Source organism: Emys orbicularis, chromosome 1, assembly GCF_028017835.1.
Source record: "Emys orbicularis isolate rEmyOrb1 chromosome 1, rEmyOrb1.hap1, whole genome shotgun sequence".
Classification (NCBI taxonomy): Eukaryota; Metazoa; Chordata; order Testudines; family Emydidae; genus Emys; species Emys orbicularis.
The window spans coordinates 306361625-306379888 of record NC_088683.1 but is presented as its reverse complement, the minus strand read 5'-3'; positions in this window follow the sequence as shown (position 1 = coordinate 306379888).

The following is an 18264-nucleotide window of genomic DNA, read 5'->3' as shown; positions in this document are numbered from 1 at the left end:
AGCACTGCTTTACCGCGTTATATCAGAATTCGTGTTATATCGGGTTGCGTCATATCGGGGTAGAGGTGTAAATCCTTTATTGGTATCCAAAATAGTGAAGCTCCCTAATTGCATTGTGAGCTCCCTCCAAGGAACACCGCCCATAGCCAGAAATGATCATCTCCCATTGTTTAGACTGAGCAAAACAGCTTTGGTATACTCCCTTGAGCCATCAGTTTACATATAAACAAATCTAGTGTTCTCCCTTGAACCATTGTTGTTTCTCTACAAAAACCCCTACCCATGCTCAAGTAAGTGTTGTGATGCCTGGATCCAAAATCTGCATCAGTTCCATTGGGACTTCATCTTCTCCTGACTGATCATGCTGGGGGCTCTGCGTTCCAGCACTCTGGACCCTCAGTTACCACCACCACCTGGGATCCCCGGTCAATTCAAGCTTCATGGAGTGGTGAGAACCCAGCTCTCTCTCTCTCTCTCTCTCTCTCTCTCTCTAAGTATAGCCTTCTGACCTTGACTTGTGTGATCAGTTATAGTTTTCTAAACCTGACTTTTATAATCAAATTTAAGTTAGATTTAATATTATAACAGTTTTGTTTGTTTGGCTCCCCTATGGTTATTACCTGGCAATAAATAACTTTCAGGATTAAACTGGTTGCCTCTCTCTCTCTCTCTCTCTCTCTCTCCCCTGCTCGTGGGTGTTTTTTGGTTTCCTCATTCACTCTGCAGCAACGCTCCTCGTACCTAAGCTAAAAGATCCCTGCAGCACCCAAAAATCCTGTGGGGTTTGCTCATCAAGTGGGTTACTACCAGAACAATTGTAATGTGAAAGTGGGGCTAGGGACGTGCTGAACTTGGGACATATGAGGGTGGCAGCTTGGAAGTGCTGCTCGACGCAGTCTGCTGAGTCCAGGGGCATATGAGGGTGGCAGATTGAAAGTGCTACTCAACCCAGCCTACTGCATCCAGGGACATATAAGGGGTCAGCTTGGGAATGCTGATTAACCTGGTCCTCTCAGTTTCGCTCTGTTAATGTGTGTGTGTGTGTATGTGTTCGTCTGATTCTGGGGCTGGAAGAACCCAGCCTTGGGGAACCTAGGACCTGCAGGATAGCTCCATTGGGAGGGAACTTGCAGCAGGGAGAAGTCGAGCTCTGTATGAGAACATAAGTGACAAGCAGCACATTGATAGAAGTACAGAATCCCGCCCCCCCTTAAGAGTAACCCTAATAAGTGAGCATACCCCAAAGTAAAGGGCAAAGCTGGTAACACTGGCTACCCCAGGAGAATGAAGGAGAAAAGAAAGAGACACTTGAAAAGGAGAAACAGGACACTAGAAAACACTGGTCACAGCATAAAAGCAGTCATCAGGGACCAACTTTTCCTGACCAAGAATTAAACCCTGGCTGTGGTAGTGAGAGTGCCAAATCCTGACCACTAGGGAGAAGAGGGTAAAGGGCTCTTTGTGTCCAGGCTAGAGACCAGCTTGGGACATGTGTGAGATGGCCAGCAGGGTGAGGAGTGGCCAGAGGACAGGTCAAAGGCCCTTCCAGACCAGGCCCTGGAGAATGGAATTTGAAAGGAAGCATGGGGAAGGAGAACAAAGGAGAAAAGAAAGAGACACTTGAAAAGGAAAAAAAAAACACTAGCCACAGCCTGAAAGCAGTTGCTAGAGACCAGCCTTCCCTGACTGGGAATTGAACCCAGGCTGCAGCAGGGAAAACACTAAAGCCTGACCACTAGACCATCACGGAAAAGCCCACAACAAGACCTTGGACAGCTTCTGCTCACACATGTGGGCTCTGCTGCCACTCAAGCATTGGGAACCTCAGCAGAGGAAGTGCTGCACTCCAGCTAACTGCAGGGGATGGTCAGCCAGAATGGACCAGGGCCCCAACAGGCTTTCTCTGAGGATCAAACTCAGGATCTCCAAATTATGCGACTGACATGCTACCTACTGTGCTAAGAAGGCCCCTTACCAAAAATCTTGCCACTGCCAGCTGCATGGTCACAGCCACCTAGGGTGACCAGATAGCAAGTGTGAAAAATCAGGACAGGGGGGTAATAGGAGCCCATATTAAAAAAAGCCCCAAATACCGGGACCGTCCCTATAAAATCGGGACATCTGGTCACCCTACAGCCACCTGACAGCACACCAGTTCAGCTACAAGACAGCGTGTCACATCACCCACCTGAAGGCAGAATCAGCCCACCTGGCTACTTCGTGGCTGGGCCTTCAAGAGAATGGCCAAACTGGGTCAAAACAGTGGTCCATCTGCCGAAGGAGCCTCTCTTCTGACAGTGGCCCTTGCCAGAGGGCCCCCCCGGGAATGAAGCGGAGAGTGCAATTTTGCCTGAGCCGTCCCTCATCATAAACTCTTGCCATCTGGCAGCTGGAGGTTTTGGGACCCACAGAGCATGGCCTCACAGCCCTGACCGTCTTTGCTAACAGCCATTGATGGGACCGACCCTCCACAAACTTATCTCCTGCTGTTTGGAACCCACTTATGCTTTTGGCCTTCACTACACACAGCCCAGGTCAAGCAGTTCCACAGGTTGACTGTGCCTTGTGTGAAGAAGTATCTCCTTTGGTTTAAACCTGCTGCCCATTTATTTCATTTGGTGACCCCTACTTCTTGGTTTATGAGAAGGGGTGTCGAACACCTCCGTAGTCCCTTCCTCTACACCTTTCAGACCATCGCCCTCCATTGAATCTTCTGTCTCTATGCTGAGGATGTTGTGAAGGCCAAGACTATAACAGGGTTTTAAAAAGAACTAGATAAGTTCATGGAGGGCAGATTCATCAATGGAGATTATCTGCGATGGATAGGGTTGATGTCCCTAGCCTCTGTTTTCCAGAAAGTGGGAATGGGTTACGGGATGGATCACGTGATGATTACCTGTTCTGTTCATTCCCTCTAGGGCACCTGGCATTGGCCACTGTCGGAAGACAGGATACTGGGCTAGATGGACCTTTGGTCTGACCCAGCATGGCTGTTCTTATGTCTTGTGGGAGATGGGGCCCCCACAACTACATTCAAGCTTTGGGCATACCAGGGATGGATATAGTGGCATTATGATTGCTTCTCTTATTATCTATCTTTCTCCTAATGCTTCCTAATATTCTTTTAGCTGTTTCCACTGCCTCTTCCTATCGAGAGGATGTTTTCAGAGAGTTAGCTACCATGACTCCAAAATCTCTTTGAGTGGGAACAGCTAATTTAGACCCCATCCTTAACTGGGAGGTGCACCAGGCCTTGCACTTCAGCCCCATCTGAGGCATGCGGGGACTCAGGGCTTCAGCCCCACACAGGGGGAAGAGGGTTCAGTCCTAGCGCACCTCCCATGGGGCTGAACCCTGAGTCCCATTGGGGCTGAAGCCCCAAGTCCTGGCTTGCCCTGGGGTCCACTGAAAAGCCTCTGGTGGTCCGGATTTGGACCGTAGGCTACCTATTGACTATCCCTGATCTAGACCATACTGTCATAATTTACTCTGTTTGAATGTATGTGATTACTTTTTTAAACCTTCAGTGTAACTGCATTTCTTGTAATCATAAAACCTATTTTAAAATCAGTAATAATGTCCTTACCTAATCCTTTCTCTGTTCATTCACATAAAGGTAAGGAAGAATGACACATTGCTTACCTACTCTTTCAGTTAGTAAATACAAGTAAACCTCAAGTAAACTAGAAGTACTGGCATCTTTAAAAATGTATAGAATAACTTAAACCTCTTGCCTTTTACTACAACTTGTTCAGGAATTTGAGCATTTTTTGAGGCTGTTATTGATACACTTTGTCAAAAGGTAAGGAACAGTAGGAGACGATGCCGTTGTATGTATCTCTTTTTGGAGAAACAACTGAGATTGTGGGGAAGTGAAGAAAACAAACAAACAAACAAGGTTGGAGGAGTACAAGAAATGACTCAAATCAGTGATGGGAGGAACTATACAGAATGAGGGGGCTGATTTTTCCAGTTTAGGGCCAGATTCTGCAGTCTTTGCTCAGTAGAAGTATTTACTCACACAAGTTAGTCCTACTCAGCTCAGTGGGACTCTTCATATATGTAAGTACTACTCAGCATGAAGACGGGTTATAGAATTGGTCCCTTAATGTTCAAAGATTTTTTTTCCTCTCTTAAATTTCAAATTTGCATTTACAAAAAAAAAAAAAAAAAAGCTAACTTTAAAATTTTGTGGATACTTCTGAACAAAAGCATCTGGATTCCTTTATAGTATTAGTAAGACCCAGAAAACAAAAATCAATGCTCTGAGTACATCAATAATAATACATTTTAATAAAGCTTTGCACTTCTACACTACTAAAGCAATTTATATGGATTCATCCAAGCATTCAGGGATACAAAAGACGTTTACAAACATTATCTAATTAAGCACTACAATATCCTTGTGAAGTACATTAGATAAAGGAGCCAAAGCGATATTTTTATCCGCAATTGAGATGCATTCACCACTGGAACAAAGTATGTCAGCTGTTCAGTAATGCTAAATTACAACAATTTAGGACTGGAAATGAAGAAAAATATTTTCTCCCACTGAAAATGCAGAGAAAGTCCAGGTAGACAGAATAATTACCTGACTAAGCTTGTCCAGGTCACCGAGGTTAACACTGGCACTCATACAAACAAGAACACTGGGGGGGGGAAACAAAAGTACCAAAGAAAAGGCTAGTCTCACACTATTTATGTCCTGAAGGAAACCTAAAAATATTGTAAGTCTTGTGAGAAAGCATGATAGAGTGAGATTTTCCAGTCCAATTTCTAAGCCAATGAGCTTTTTTGGGTTAACCTTTAAGGTGTGCTTATCACTAATTTATTTATTTCATAGGAGCAAAGTCTGCACCTCTGCCTGTACAGTAAGTATATTTTTCCTCATTAAACTAGATACATTGATGCTAGTTTATGCACAGCACACAGGAAAAACATTTATCCGTCTTACATTTTTTAAATGATTGTTTTTATCTATTTTTCTCTGGTGCTTTTTCACTGCTTTCAAATTGAGAAGTCCTAAGAAAATTTGGAAATCCACTTGCTTAACTTTATTGTTTTTATCAGAACTGCCTACAGACAACAAATTGTGACTGGAGAGTGTTTTGCAAGTCTTACCAGAAGAAGCAAAAAACAAATAAATGAAGCTAAGGAAGCAGTCTGGGACTTTGTAAAGGAAAACCGAGCCAAATAAGAATGTCTTTACTTTTGACTTCAAAATATATTTTCAGTTATTTGGTTGCAAACAGCACTTGAAGAACCAACATCAGGCTATGAGAGAGACAGCAAAATGCCCCTCTGTATATGTATCTAGCATCTGATTCTAGAAAAGGGGTATTGTCCATCACACATTAGTCTAAGAGTCACTTAGGGTATGTCTACACTATGAAATTAGGTCGATTTTTAGAAATCGATTTTATACAGTCGATTGCGTATGTCCACACTAAGCTCATTAAGTCGGCGGAGTGTGTCCTCACTACCGTGGCTAGCATTGACTTACGGAGTGGTGCACTGTGGGTAGCTACCCCACAGTTCCTGCAGTCTCCGCCACCCATTGGAATTCTGGGTTAAGCTCCCAATGCCTGATGGGGCAAAAACATTGTCACTGGTGGTTTTGGGTACATATCGTCAGTCGCCCCTCCCTCTGTGAAAGCAATGGCAGACAATCATTTCGCGCCAGACACAAGGGCGATTAGAAGAGCACAGCAAGGCGTGCTGCACATCAGAGAGGCTTTGAAAACCAGTTGCATGACTGGCCAGGCTTTGGTGTGAGAGTTGTGTGTGTTTCTCCTTGATGCAAACCCGCCCCCTTTGTTGATTTTAATTCCCTGTAAGCCAACCACCCGCCCCGCTTCAAAATAAAGTAACTGTTGTTTTGAAACCATGCATTCTTTCTTTATTAATTAAAAAAAATGAGAACGGACAAGGTAGCCCGGGTGGGGTGGGGGAGGAGGGAAGGACAAGGCCACATTGCTTATTGTAGCTACACTAAAAATCAAACTGTTTGAATGACTGCCTTCTGTTGCTTAGGCCATCCTCTGCAGTGGAGTGGCTGGGTGCCCGGAGCCTCCCTCCACCCGCGTTCTTGGGTGTCTGGGTGAGGAGGCTATGGAACATGGGGAGGAGGGGAAGAGGTTATACAGTGGATGCAGCGGGGATCTGTGCTCTTGTTGGCTTTCCTGCAGCTCCAACAGACGCTTCATGTCCGTTTGCTCCCCCATTAGCCTCAGCATCACGTCCTGCCTCCGCTCTTCGCGCTCACTTAATTCTTTCCTGGCCTCTACCACTGAATGCCTCCATGCATTAAGCTGTGTCCTATCAGTGCAGGAGGACTGCATGAGCTCAGAAAACATGTCATCGTGAGTGGGTTTTTTTCGCCTTCTAATCTGCGATAACCTCAGGGACGGAGATGATAGGGGGAACGTAGAAACATTGTATGTTCTATGATTCTGGGGGGGACTGCCTGGTCACCTGTGCTGCTGAGTTCGCCATACTGACCAAACAGGAAATGAAATTCAAAAGTTCCCAGGGCTTTTCCTGTATACCTGGCTAGTGCATCGGAGTTCAAAGTGCTGTCCAGAGCGGTCACAATGGAGCACTCTGGGATAGCTCCCAGAGGCCAATACCGTCTATTTGCGTCCACACTAACCCAAATTCGACCCAGCAAAGTCGATTTTAGTGCTACTCCCCCGCCCCCCCGGGAGGAGTACAGAAGTCCATTTTAAGAGCCCTAGGTAGATGGAATGGGGTTGGTTGTGTGGATGCATTAATTTTTAAATCGAACTAAAGCAGCTAAATTCAACCTAACCCCGTAGTGTAGACCAGGCCTCAGAGAAACTTCTTCCAGAGATACTTCATTGTTGTAATAATCCAGTAGATATTTATTGACTTAAACTTTTTATATGATAGTTCCTCTTCTCTCTAAGATGTGCATTTTAATAGTTTCAGGCCAGATTCCATCACACTTACTTACATTTTGCCAGATCCTCAGCTGAAGCCAATAAAGTTATAAACTCCAGCTGAGGAAGTGCCCCACTGAGCCTAATCCAAAATCCATGGAAGTAAATAGCCCTATTGATTCAGCAGGCCTGGTTGTGGCACAATGTACTATTCAGTGTGAATAAGGGTGGCAGGATCTGACATTGAAAGACATATGACCAAACTTTGGTCCAGCCATACAAGTGTATAATGTGGAATAAGACTTCCACCTGGCAGAAGGGTTACACTGCAGTCCATAGTATATGTTTCTTCTTGATTTTTTTATCATGGTTCATTTGTATGCATACTACAGATCAGCAAGGCTCAAATTCTGACTGCCAAATTTACTAAATTGCTTATATCACCTTTTCTCTATGATCTCAGAAACTTCAGATTTCCATCATCAAATTCCAATCACTGCCATCTCAGATTCCTTTGCCCTGGTACTATTTTGATGGGTGCTTTAGAAATGCTTAGTGCAGGGGTCGGCAACCTTTGGCACGCGGCTCACCAGGGTAAGCACGGTTTGTTTACCTGCCGTGTCCTCAGGTTCAGCCAATCGCGGCTCCCACTGGCCATGCTTTGCTGCTCCAGGCCAATGGGGGCTGTGATAAGCCGCGGCCAGCACATCCCTCGGCCCGCGCCGCTTCCCACAGCCCCCATTGGCCTGGGACGGCGAACCGCGGCCAGTGGGAGCCGCGATCGGCCGAACCTGTGGACGCGGCAGATAAACAAACTTGCCCGGCCCGCCAGGGTGCTTGCCCGGCCCGCCAGGGTGCTTGCCCTGGCGAGCCGCGTGCCAAAGGTTGCCGACCACTGGCTTAGTGGCAGATAGCAATTCGCAGTGGCTTCACTCCCCACCATCAGGTGACTCTCAATTTCCTAAGTCTAGATTCCCCAGCACCTCCCAAATCCTCCTGACATCTAAGCTCTCCTTCTTTCCCATCAGAGCCCTCTTTGAACACAGTTCACACCTCCATCTTGGAATACTGTGTACTGTGAACGAGCCCCTGATGGTGTGGCTGATGTGGTTAGGTCCTATGATGGTGTCCTTTGAATAGATATGCAGACAGAATTGGCAACGGGGTTTGTTGCAGGGATTGGTTCCTTAGTTAGTGTTTCTGTTGTATTGTGTGTCCACTAACATTAACCCAGGAACCAATCCCTGCAACAAACCCCAGTCACACCATCACCTGCACATCTACCAATGTGATATATGCCATCATGTGCCAGCAATGCCTCTCTGCCATGTACATTGGCCAAACCAGACAGTCTCTATGCAAAAGAATAAATGGACACAAATCAGACATCAAGAATTGTAACATTCAAAAAACAGTAGGAGAGCACTTCAATCTCCCTGGACACTCAGTAACAGACTTAAAAGTGGCCATTCTTCAACAAAAAAAACTTCAAAACCAGACTTCAACGAGAAACTGCAGAGCTGGAACTAATTTGCAAACTTGACACCTTGACATCAAATTAGGCCTGAATAAAGACTGGGAGTGGCTGGGTCACAACGAAAAGTAATTTTCCCTCTGTAGATACTCACACCTTCTTGTGAATTCTTGGGAATGGGCCACATCCACCCTGACTGAATTGGCCTCGTTAGCACTGAGCCCCCACTTGGTAAGGCAACTCCCATCTTTTCATGTGCTGTATATTTATACCTGCCTACTGTATTTTTCACTCCATGCATCTGATGAAGTGGGTTATAGACCACAAAAGCTTATGCCCAAATAAATTTGTTAGTCTCTAAGTTGCCACAAGGACTCCTTGTTGTTTTAGCATATAACAGAATGCATGTACAATACAAACCTCCTCCAGCATCAGAAGGGCTTGAAAAAAGACATTCCAAGTCTAGAGAAAAACAAATTCAATGTGAAAATTTTGGTTTCAAAACACAAAGTTTCTTAGTAACAAAGATAAATAAAATTTCTATTCAAAGGTATTATTTTAATATTGACAGCCTCCTTAGGGCCTTTTTCTTTCTGACCACTGCTCCAAGAGTAGTGGTGGAATAAGTTTATTGCTCTTGAAAGCATTTTTACAGTTTGCCAATTACCTTTGCAACAGTCTTTCCCAGCAAATCTCTCTCAAGTGTTTTCTAATGGCATAAAACATTCATTTCCAGTACTAATGGTTCCCAAAACATCAGACCTTTAAAACAGGCCTGTTCTATTATATTATTAATTATTATTATTTATATAGCACTATGGGTACGTATGGCACTTTATAGACATAAGAATACATTGCTCCCTGAGTATAGCAATGCTTTTTCAGCACTAGTTCAGGACTGAATGTAGCAAGTCCTGAACATCAGAACAATGTAATTTTCAATCTCTGGCTCCTTTAACTGAAGTGTAACAGCTAAGCAGAGAAGACCATGCTGTAATATTGAGGAATATTGCAGAGAAAGTAGAGTTCAATTTCTTTCAAAGAGTGTAGGGTGATAATTTTTGACAGATACTGTCAGTTTCAGCTTTTGTAACAAAATGGAAAGTGTGTGTACCATTTCTCATCTCCTAAATAGATTACCCACCATAAACACACACACTTGTCAAAGCTAATTACATTCTTCCTGCTGAGTCTGAGAAATTCCTGTCCTGAATCCAAACAAGAATAAATCTTGGCCCAATGTAACATTTCACCCTTCTTCTAGGGCCAGTTCTCCAGGGAGCAGTGACATTTCTCTCCTTCGCATCACAAGCTCTTAAAATTAGTGCTATCAACCCTTCAGAACATTCTGGTCATTCATAATGGAACATTTTATGTGAACTGCACAAAGTTGACAACAAGAAGAACCAAACAAATATTGTAGCATTGAGTCACAATATGTCATGTGTTATTGGTCTATTAGATTTCTGTGAGCTTAAATGTTGCACTAGTCATAATGTATGCTTTGGATTAAGTATTTTAAAAACATGGCTAAATATTTCTGTGTTTTTTAATTTCAGGCTTTTATTTCTTGGTTAATTGTACATCTTTCCAACTGGATTACATAAGAATCTGATTTTTCATTTAAAACAAGTTTCTAGTCTTCATGGTTATGGAAAAAAAACTTGAAAAATGTAAACTTTAAAGGCTTAGAAACCAGATTTTAAAATTGTGTTTTTTTAAAAAAATGCATCATTTGCAAGCAACGTCATCATTTTTTGGAGGGTCTAATTCATGACTTTTGAACATGGGTGGTGCAATAGTCCTCTCTTCTCTGCCCTCCTCTGCTCGGATGTGGAAGCTTCTTTCCCCATGTGGTATCCCCAGAAGTGGGGAAAATATGGGATGCTGGGGGTATATTTTGGATCTGGATAGCTAGGGAGAAGGAAGCCCAGTCCAGCCTTGCCCAGCTTCCCTCCTCCCCACTGTAGCCCACTGCTTCAACTGCTCTGGCAGCTCCTGGGCATTCCACTATAGGGCATGCTGCTGCTGCTACTGCTTTGGTGGCGAGGGCCAGCCTTAGAATGTTCTTGTCAGTCACTATTTTGTCAGCCTGCCAGAATTTTCCCGAGGAACACAAGTAAGAAAGGAAAATGGTGATTTTTAATACTTTACAACTCAGCTAAATCTGGATGGAATTTCATGAGACTGAGGAAAGCCATCAGTGTTGAGAAGTGCCTTTCCTTTGTCTCATGATATTCATTAAAGGAAAGGCACTTCTCTACATTGATGGCTTTCCTCCAGCAAAATATCAAAGGCTTGCTGCCAGTAATGCAGGAGTTTGTGCTTTGCACAAAATAGCTCTCCACTCTTTCTTTGTATTTTTAGATAGAATATGGAATGAAGAAAAGAACCCAAAGCAGTGGAAGAGAAGCCTTATAGTAAAATTGTCAAAGAAGGGTGACCTTAGCAACTGCAATAACTGGAAAAGAATCACATTACTATCAGTGCATGGGAAAATCATATGCAACATTATTCTGGAACATATCAAGAAATAAATAGGCCTTAAACACAGAGAAGAATAAGCAGGATTTAAACTATTGAGATCATGGACAGACTATATTGTTGTTCTCAGACATTATAGAACGAAGTGCGGAGTGGCAAGTACCTCTTGTGATAAATTTTATAGATTTCCAGTAGGCTTTTGACAGCGTACACAGATACAGTCTTTGGAAAATTATGGCATATTATGGAATACCAGCAAAGTAATTAGATTAATCAAGGATCTATATGATAATACCAAATGTGCAGTCAGAGATGGTGACAACATCAGCCAATGGTTTGCACTGACAACTGGAGTAAGGCAAAGGTATATTATGTCCCAACTATTGTTTGCACTGGCCATGATCATGTCATGAGGATAGTAACCACAGAAGGCAATTGAGGAACTTTATAGAAGAATGATAAAGCACAAATGGATGACCTTGTTTTTGTTGATTGTCCTGCTTAGTTCAACACATTGTTTAATGGAAGAAAAGACATCACTTTTGGCAGATACAGTAAAACAAGTTGGTTTCTTCACCAACAAGAGGAAGACAAAATATATGGCTATCAATGTTCCCAAACTAACCATTTGATTGGACGAAGAAACACTAGAAGAAGTAAGCCATTTTACCTATCTAGGGTGTGAGATGTGCAGTGATGGTGACACCATGCTAGATGTCAAGCAACAAATATCAAAATCAGCAAACAACTTTCATAAACTTGAAAAGATTTGGACAATTAACAATAATTGGCACTGACACAAAGAAAACAAATATTTAACACCAGCATCATGTCTATCCTGCTTTATGGAGCAGAGTCATGGAAATCTTCAACAGAAATTGATAAGAAAATCAACTCATTCCAAAACAAATGCCTACAGAAGATCTTCAGAATCCATTGGAAGGAGTTTCTTGCAACATCAGAAATTCTAAGTAGAGCAAACCAATCTAGAGCATCAAATATGGTAAGAAGACAATGATGGATATATTTAGGACACACTTTAAGGATGCCACCAATGTGACTTCCATGGCAAGTGATAATAGGTACATAACCTGGAAAGAGAAAAAAGTGTGACCTATTGTGCAGAACAATAGAGAAAGAAGCCAAATGTATCAACACGACACTCAGAGGCCTGAACAGACCAGCACAAGACCAATATAGATTGCAGAAAACGGTGAATATCTTATGCACCTGAGGGTGTGGGATGACAAAGAAAGTAAGAAGAAGAATTTACTACCTGTGAGATGCCTGCCATCTTGGCCGACATGTTTGAGTTTGAAGCAGAGACCTTCAGAGTTAAAAGCATGAGCTGCGATAGCTTGAGCTTAAGAGCCAAGTTTCTGCACCCGGTGTCTGTAACAGCTCATATCCTCTGTGGATTAGCACAGAAAGAAACTTGTAAAACAAACTCACCGGCGAGTGTACACGCTATCTTAACCCAGTCCAAATTAAAGGGCCCAGAACAGACATCTCCATTAAATTAAATGTAATCAGACCTCATTTACTTGCCTCTGTAGCTAATCACATGCTCCATTGCTTCTGGTCCAGATGACTAAGGAAGGATATTTTCAAAATAAAAGCTAGATACATTGATTCTAGTATATTTATCCCTCCATGTCCCCATTTCTATTTTCTCTGTCTCTCAGTTCTACGTTAATTTTTAACCCCATTCGCTCAGAACTCACTTCTTTTTTGTTCTTCCTCTCTCCAACTCCATTTCAAGCTCTGCCTTATTTGTCACACCTCTCCTTTGTCTGTATAATCTGTCCTCCTTATCTTTGTTCATTTACTTCCTCCATTTCTCTGCTTCTGACTGGATAGTGGTTAGTTTTGCCAGTCGCAGAAAGCTTTTCTCTTCTGGTCCAAAAGGATATTTCCCTTGATATATTAGTGGAATGGAAAAGTGTTATCACTATCATGTAATCTCAATGTTGTTGTCATCAAACCAGTCCTGATGGCGGCGGGTAGCAAGGCCAATGAATTCCTTGCAAACCTCATGGATGGTCTGTTTTAGGACTTCCCAGTCTTTTTCGACACTTGTGTTGTCATTTCCAGATGTGCATATGGACAGTTTTTCACTGAGGAGTGTTTGGAAGTTCTCTTGGTGCACTAAGGTTTGAAGTCTTTGGAGGTTGTATTGCCATCTGTGTGATTTGGATTGCTTTCTATGTTTCGGTGCAATCCTGATGGACATGACTGACCTCACCAGGCAGTGGTCAGTCCAGAAATCATCGGCTTCTCTCATGACATGGGTGATTTGGACATCTCTTAGATCCTGTGTTCTTACAGTAACATAGTCTAGGAGGTGCCACTGTTTTGAGCGGGGGTGTTGCCAAGTTGTTTTGTACTTGTTGCTTTGTCTGAAGACTGTGTTTTTGATCACAAGGTCATGTTCTGTACATTTGCTGAGTAGAAGGATGCCATTGGAATTGGTCTTACCCATTCCTTCTTTCCCAATGGTGCTACTCCATACGTTAGAATCTCGGCCAACTCTTGCGTTAAAGTCCCCTAGGAGGATTATCTTATTTGTTTTTTATCAAGGTCAGTGTAGAAGGATTCTTTCTGTTCTTCTTCAGCATCAAGAGTTGGTGCATGTGCACTGATGATAGTGGCAAATGACTTATTGACCAATTGGATGCGGAGGGTCATAAGGCGCTCATTGATGCCAACGGGGAGCTCAGTCAGGCGGTTGACTAGGAGGTTTTTGATTGCAAAGCCAACACCATGTATTCGCCTGTTGCTTGCTGGTTTGCTTTCCAGAAGAAAGTGTAACCACCGCTCTCTTCCCTCAAGTGGCCTTCATCTGCATGTCTTGTTTCACTGAGAGCAGCAATGTCGATGTTGTACCTTGAGAGTTCTCAGGCAACAATTGCTGTTCTGTGTTTGGGTCTTTCACTATTTGATTCGTCTAGTAGGGTACAGACATTCCAAGTTGCAAGAAACATTTTTGTTTTTCGTCCGCATTGGGAGTGATCCCTCTGGACACGGTTATCCAGTCAGGTATGGTGGGATAGCCGATATGTTTGGGGCACCTTTTATAGCCTCTTTCCCATATGGGGTGAGCAGAAGGATTCCAAAAAAGGCCTGCTCAGTCATGACCGCTGCTGCCAAAAATGCCCCCTATCCCAGTCCAGGTGCACATGACGACCATCTTGCAATCATCGCTTGAGTGTGGGTCTGTGACTAGTGACTCCTGGTGATCACTTCACCTATCCCCGTAGTCACTCGCCCATTGCCACAGGACTTTTATGGGTAGCGATGGGGGGAAAGTTCTTCCTGTGAAAGAAGCCTGCATGTGAGTAGTTTAATATGGGGGAGCTGATGCACACCAGCAGCCACACAAATCTTGGTGGAAGAGGCAACTGTGTCTGGTGGCAAGGTCCAAGACGACTGGGGGTATCTCCTTCGTTGCAGCCTTCGTCCACTTCCGCAGCCGTTGAGAGGTGATCCTGCTTCATCTGCCTGTTCTGCCATTGAGGTCTTATACTGGGTTGTGCTGTGGTGGGCTGCACTTTGTGTGTTACCTTGCCTTCGACCTTACCTGGTAGGATCACCTGGTAGGGTGATCCTACCAGGAGTACAAGACTCCAGACAGCATTGCTCGTAGGGTCTTAAGTATACGTAAGCTTCTCCAACATGTCAAGGTGGCAGCCCAAGGAGAAGACTCTGTATCAGTGGTCTATCATCTTCATTATTGACCATTGCCCCGATTTTTGTGTCATCTGCATATCTTCTCAATGATGATTTTATGTTTTCTTCCAGGCCATTGATAAAATCTTAAATAAACGCCAGCCAAAAAACCAATCCCTGTGAGGCCCGCTTGATGATGATTCCCCATTTACAATTACATTTTGAGACCTATCAGTTAATTTATCTGTGTCCCGTGTTAATTTGATATCATTCTAGTTTTTTAATCAAAATGTCATGTGGTACTAATTAAAACGCCTTTTAGAAGTCTAAATATATGATATAAATACTATTACCTTTATCAACTAAACTTGTAATCCAGTTAGTTTGACAGGATCTATATTCCGTAAACCCATGTTGGCTGGCATTAATTATATTATCCTCCTTTAATTCTTTATTAATCGACTCCTGTATCAACTGCTCCCTGATCTTGCCCAGAATTGATGTCAGACTGACAGGCCTATAATTGCCTGAGTCATCCTGTTTACCCTTTTTAGGTACTGGCACAACATTAGCTTTCTTCTAGTCTTCTAGAACTTTTTCCAGTGTTCCAAGACTAATTGACAATCAACATTAATGGCCCAGGGAGCTCCTCAGTCAACTCTTTGAAAACACTTGGGTGCAAGTTATCTGTACATGCCGATTTTAAAACATCTGACTTTAGTAGCTGCTGTTTAACATTCCCTTGATATATTAGTGGAATGGAAAAAGTGTTATCACCATCATATGATATGATTACATCATACGTTTTTTCCCCAAATACAGAACAGAAATATTTATTGAAAACTTCTGCCTTTTCTGCATTATTATTGATAATTCTACCATTTCCATCTAGTAATGGACCAATAGCATTGTTAGGATTCTTTTTGTTCCTAATATACTTTAAAAAAACCTCCTTCTTATTCTCCTTAACACTGCTGGCCATAGATTTGCTTCCCTTATCAACTTTCTACAATTCCTAGCTTCTAATTTAAATTCACTACTATCAACATCCCTTTTCTTCTATCTATCTATCTATCTATCTATATCTGCCTTCACTTCCCCCTCTAAATCAGGCCACTCTTTAAACCAGTAGGCATGTAGGGGGTGTGGCCCTCCCTCACTGTCAATCTCTGAGGGAGGCAACACTTTTTTGTTGTCATACCTCTGGAATAGCAGTCTAACAAAGGGGGGAAATTAATAGTCTTTAGGGCTCAAACCCTTAGGCAGGATAGAGCAGTGAATAGTCCAGAGGCTCAGGTTGGACAGGGCCCCAAGCAGTCTAGGGCTCCAACCTTCAGGCAGGGTCAAGCAGGGAAAAGTTCAGGGGTCCAGGCCCTTAGGCAGGGCGTGGCACCAAGCAGTCTAGAGCTCCAGCCCTCAAGCCAGGTAGAACAGGTAAGAGTCTAGGAGCCCAGCCTTTAGGCAGGGGTGAGCCCCAAACACAGTCTAGCATCCTAGCTCAGCAGACAGTAGATTATGACAGGCCTCCTGGACTAAGGAGAGGAGGCTGCCACCCCACAGGTTGGGTGACAGGGGGTTGGAGGACGCAGGCCCACCCAACTCCACCGCATCCCAGCCCAGGGCCCTAACAGTGGCAGAGTGATCTGCCACTGGGTTAGTGCAGATCCAACCACAACACACTGACTTGGGTTCAGCCAGCAACCCAGCCAGTAACCCAGCAAGTAACCCTGGGATACTTCCTCCCCTCCCCTCCCCTCAGGGTGTACTTGGATCCTGGGTTTGTCCTGCATCTTCCCAGGGTACACTGCCAGTGGCAATCCCAGCAGCTCCTCAGCATCAGGCGTGTCTGGCAGTTCTGGTAGCTCAGGGGCATTCTCGGGACAGCAGAAGTCTCCTGCAGGCTCTGGCTCCAGCAGCAGGCTGGATGCATCTTTCTTCTTCAGCATCTCCAGCCCAACTGAGTTGCAGGGCCTGCCTCTTATACTTCCGGTTCCTGTCGCGCCCCTCAGCTTCTGGCGTGGTGGGCTTGGACTTCCTGGTTCCGCCCACCAGGGGATGTCTGGCCCTCCCTCGCTGTCAATCTCTGAGGGAGGGCACACCTCTTTGCTACAGGGCATCTAATAAAATGTTCTTAAACAATTCATACATATCATTCATATTTTTCTGATTAAATTATTCTTCCCAGCTGATTTGGCTCATAATTGCTTTAAGCTTTGTGATATTATGATTGTAAAGCACCAAGTATAGATAAGCAAATATAGATAGATAGATCTAGATCTATACTATATCTGGATTTTATTCTGTTTTCACATAATAAATGGGATCAAGCAATGAACACTTTTACTTAATGACCCTTAATTTTTAGTTCTTTGATCAGTTCTTCTTTATCTGTCAAGATGAAGCCTAATATAGAATTCCCCCATGTTGGCTGCAACACTTTTTGGGTTAGGAAATTGGCATCTATCATACTTAGAAATTCCAAGGAAGTTTTAGTACTGACAGCATAAGACCCCCAGCATATGTCATTCAAACTGAAGTCCCCAGCGATTGCGCACATTTTTTTTCTATACATTATAGATAGGAGTGTAGTGAGCTGGTCATCCTGTTCCCTAGCGTGATTTGGTGATCTGTAGTAAACGCCAATTAATACCCCATCTTGTGCTTTATCTGTTAGAACATTGATGCATAAGCATTCAAGATTTTTTTTTCTGAGTTATCAGTGATTTGGTAACAGGTAATGCCATTTTTGACATAAATTGCCATTCTCCCTCCCCTTTTGCCATCTCCATTCTTCCTAAATAAGTTATAACCATTGGTTTTAATATTCAGATCATGTAATTAATCCCACCAGGTTTCAGTAATACCAACTAGATATGGGGTGGGCAAACTACGGCCCGCGGGCTGCATCCGGCCCGTTGGACCTTTTAATCCAGCCCTCGAGCTCCCACTGGGGAGCGGGGTTGGGAGCTTTCCCCGCTCCGGTGCTACAGCTGGGGAGCGGGGATTTCCCTTCCTCCACTCCATGCATGCAGCAGCTCCACATGGCTCCCGGAAGCAGGGGCAGCCAGGGGCTCCGGCTCCAAGCACAGTTCCCATTGGCCAGGAACCGCGGCCAATGGGAGCTGCGGGGGCAGTGCCTGCAGACGGGGAAGCGCACAGAGCGGCGTGGCCCCGCCTCCACATGGGAGCCAGAGGGGCGATGGGCCACTGTTTCCAGTAGCTGCTTCAGGTAAGCGCCGCCCAGATCCTACACCCCTGAGCTCCCCCCACGCCCCAACTCCCTTCCCCAGCCCCGATTGCCTTCCAAACCCTTTGATCCTAGCCCGGAGCACCCTCCTGCACCCCAAAACCCTCATCCCCAGCCCCACCCCAGAGTCTGCACCCCCAACCGGAGCCCTCATCCCCCCCGTGCGCCCCGATCCCCTGCCCCAGGTGGCCCACCATACAATTTCCATTCCGAGATGTGACCCTCCAGCCAAAAAGTTTGCCCATCCCTTAACTAGACCAAATTTCTGCTCATAAATGAGCAATTCCAGTTGATCTTCTTTGTTACCCAGGCTATTATCTGTGAGATATCCCATGATGCAGTGTCATTAGCGCTTACATGAACCATCACCATATGAACCATAGCGACACTAATATGGCAATCAGGGAGAAATGTCACAGGCCCCTGGGAAAGGAATCACCAGTTCTAGAAATATGTGGTAGTTGAAGGCAACTAGGAGCCATCAGACC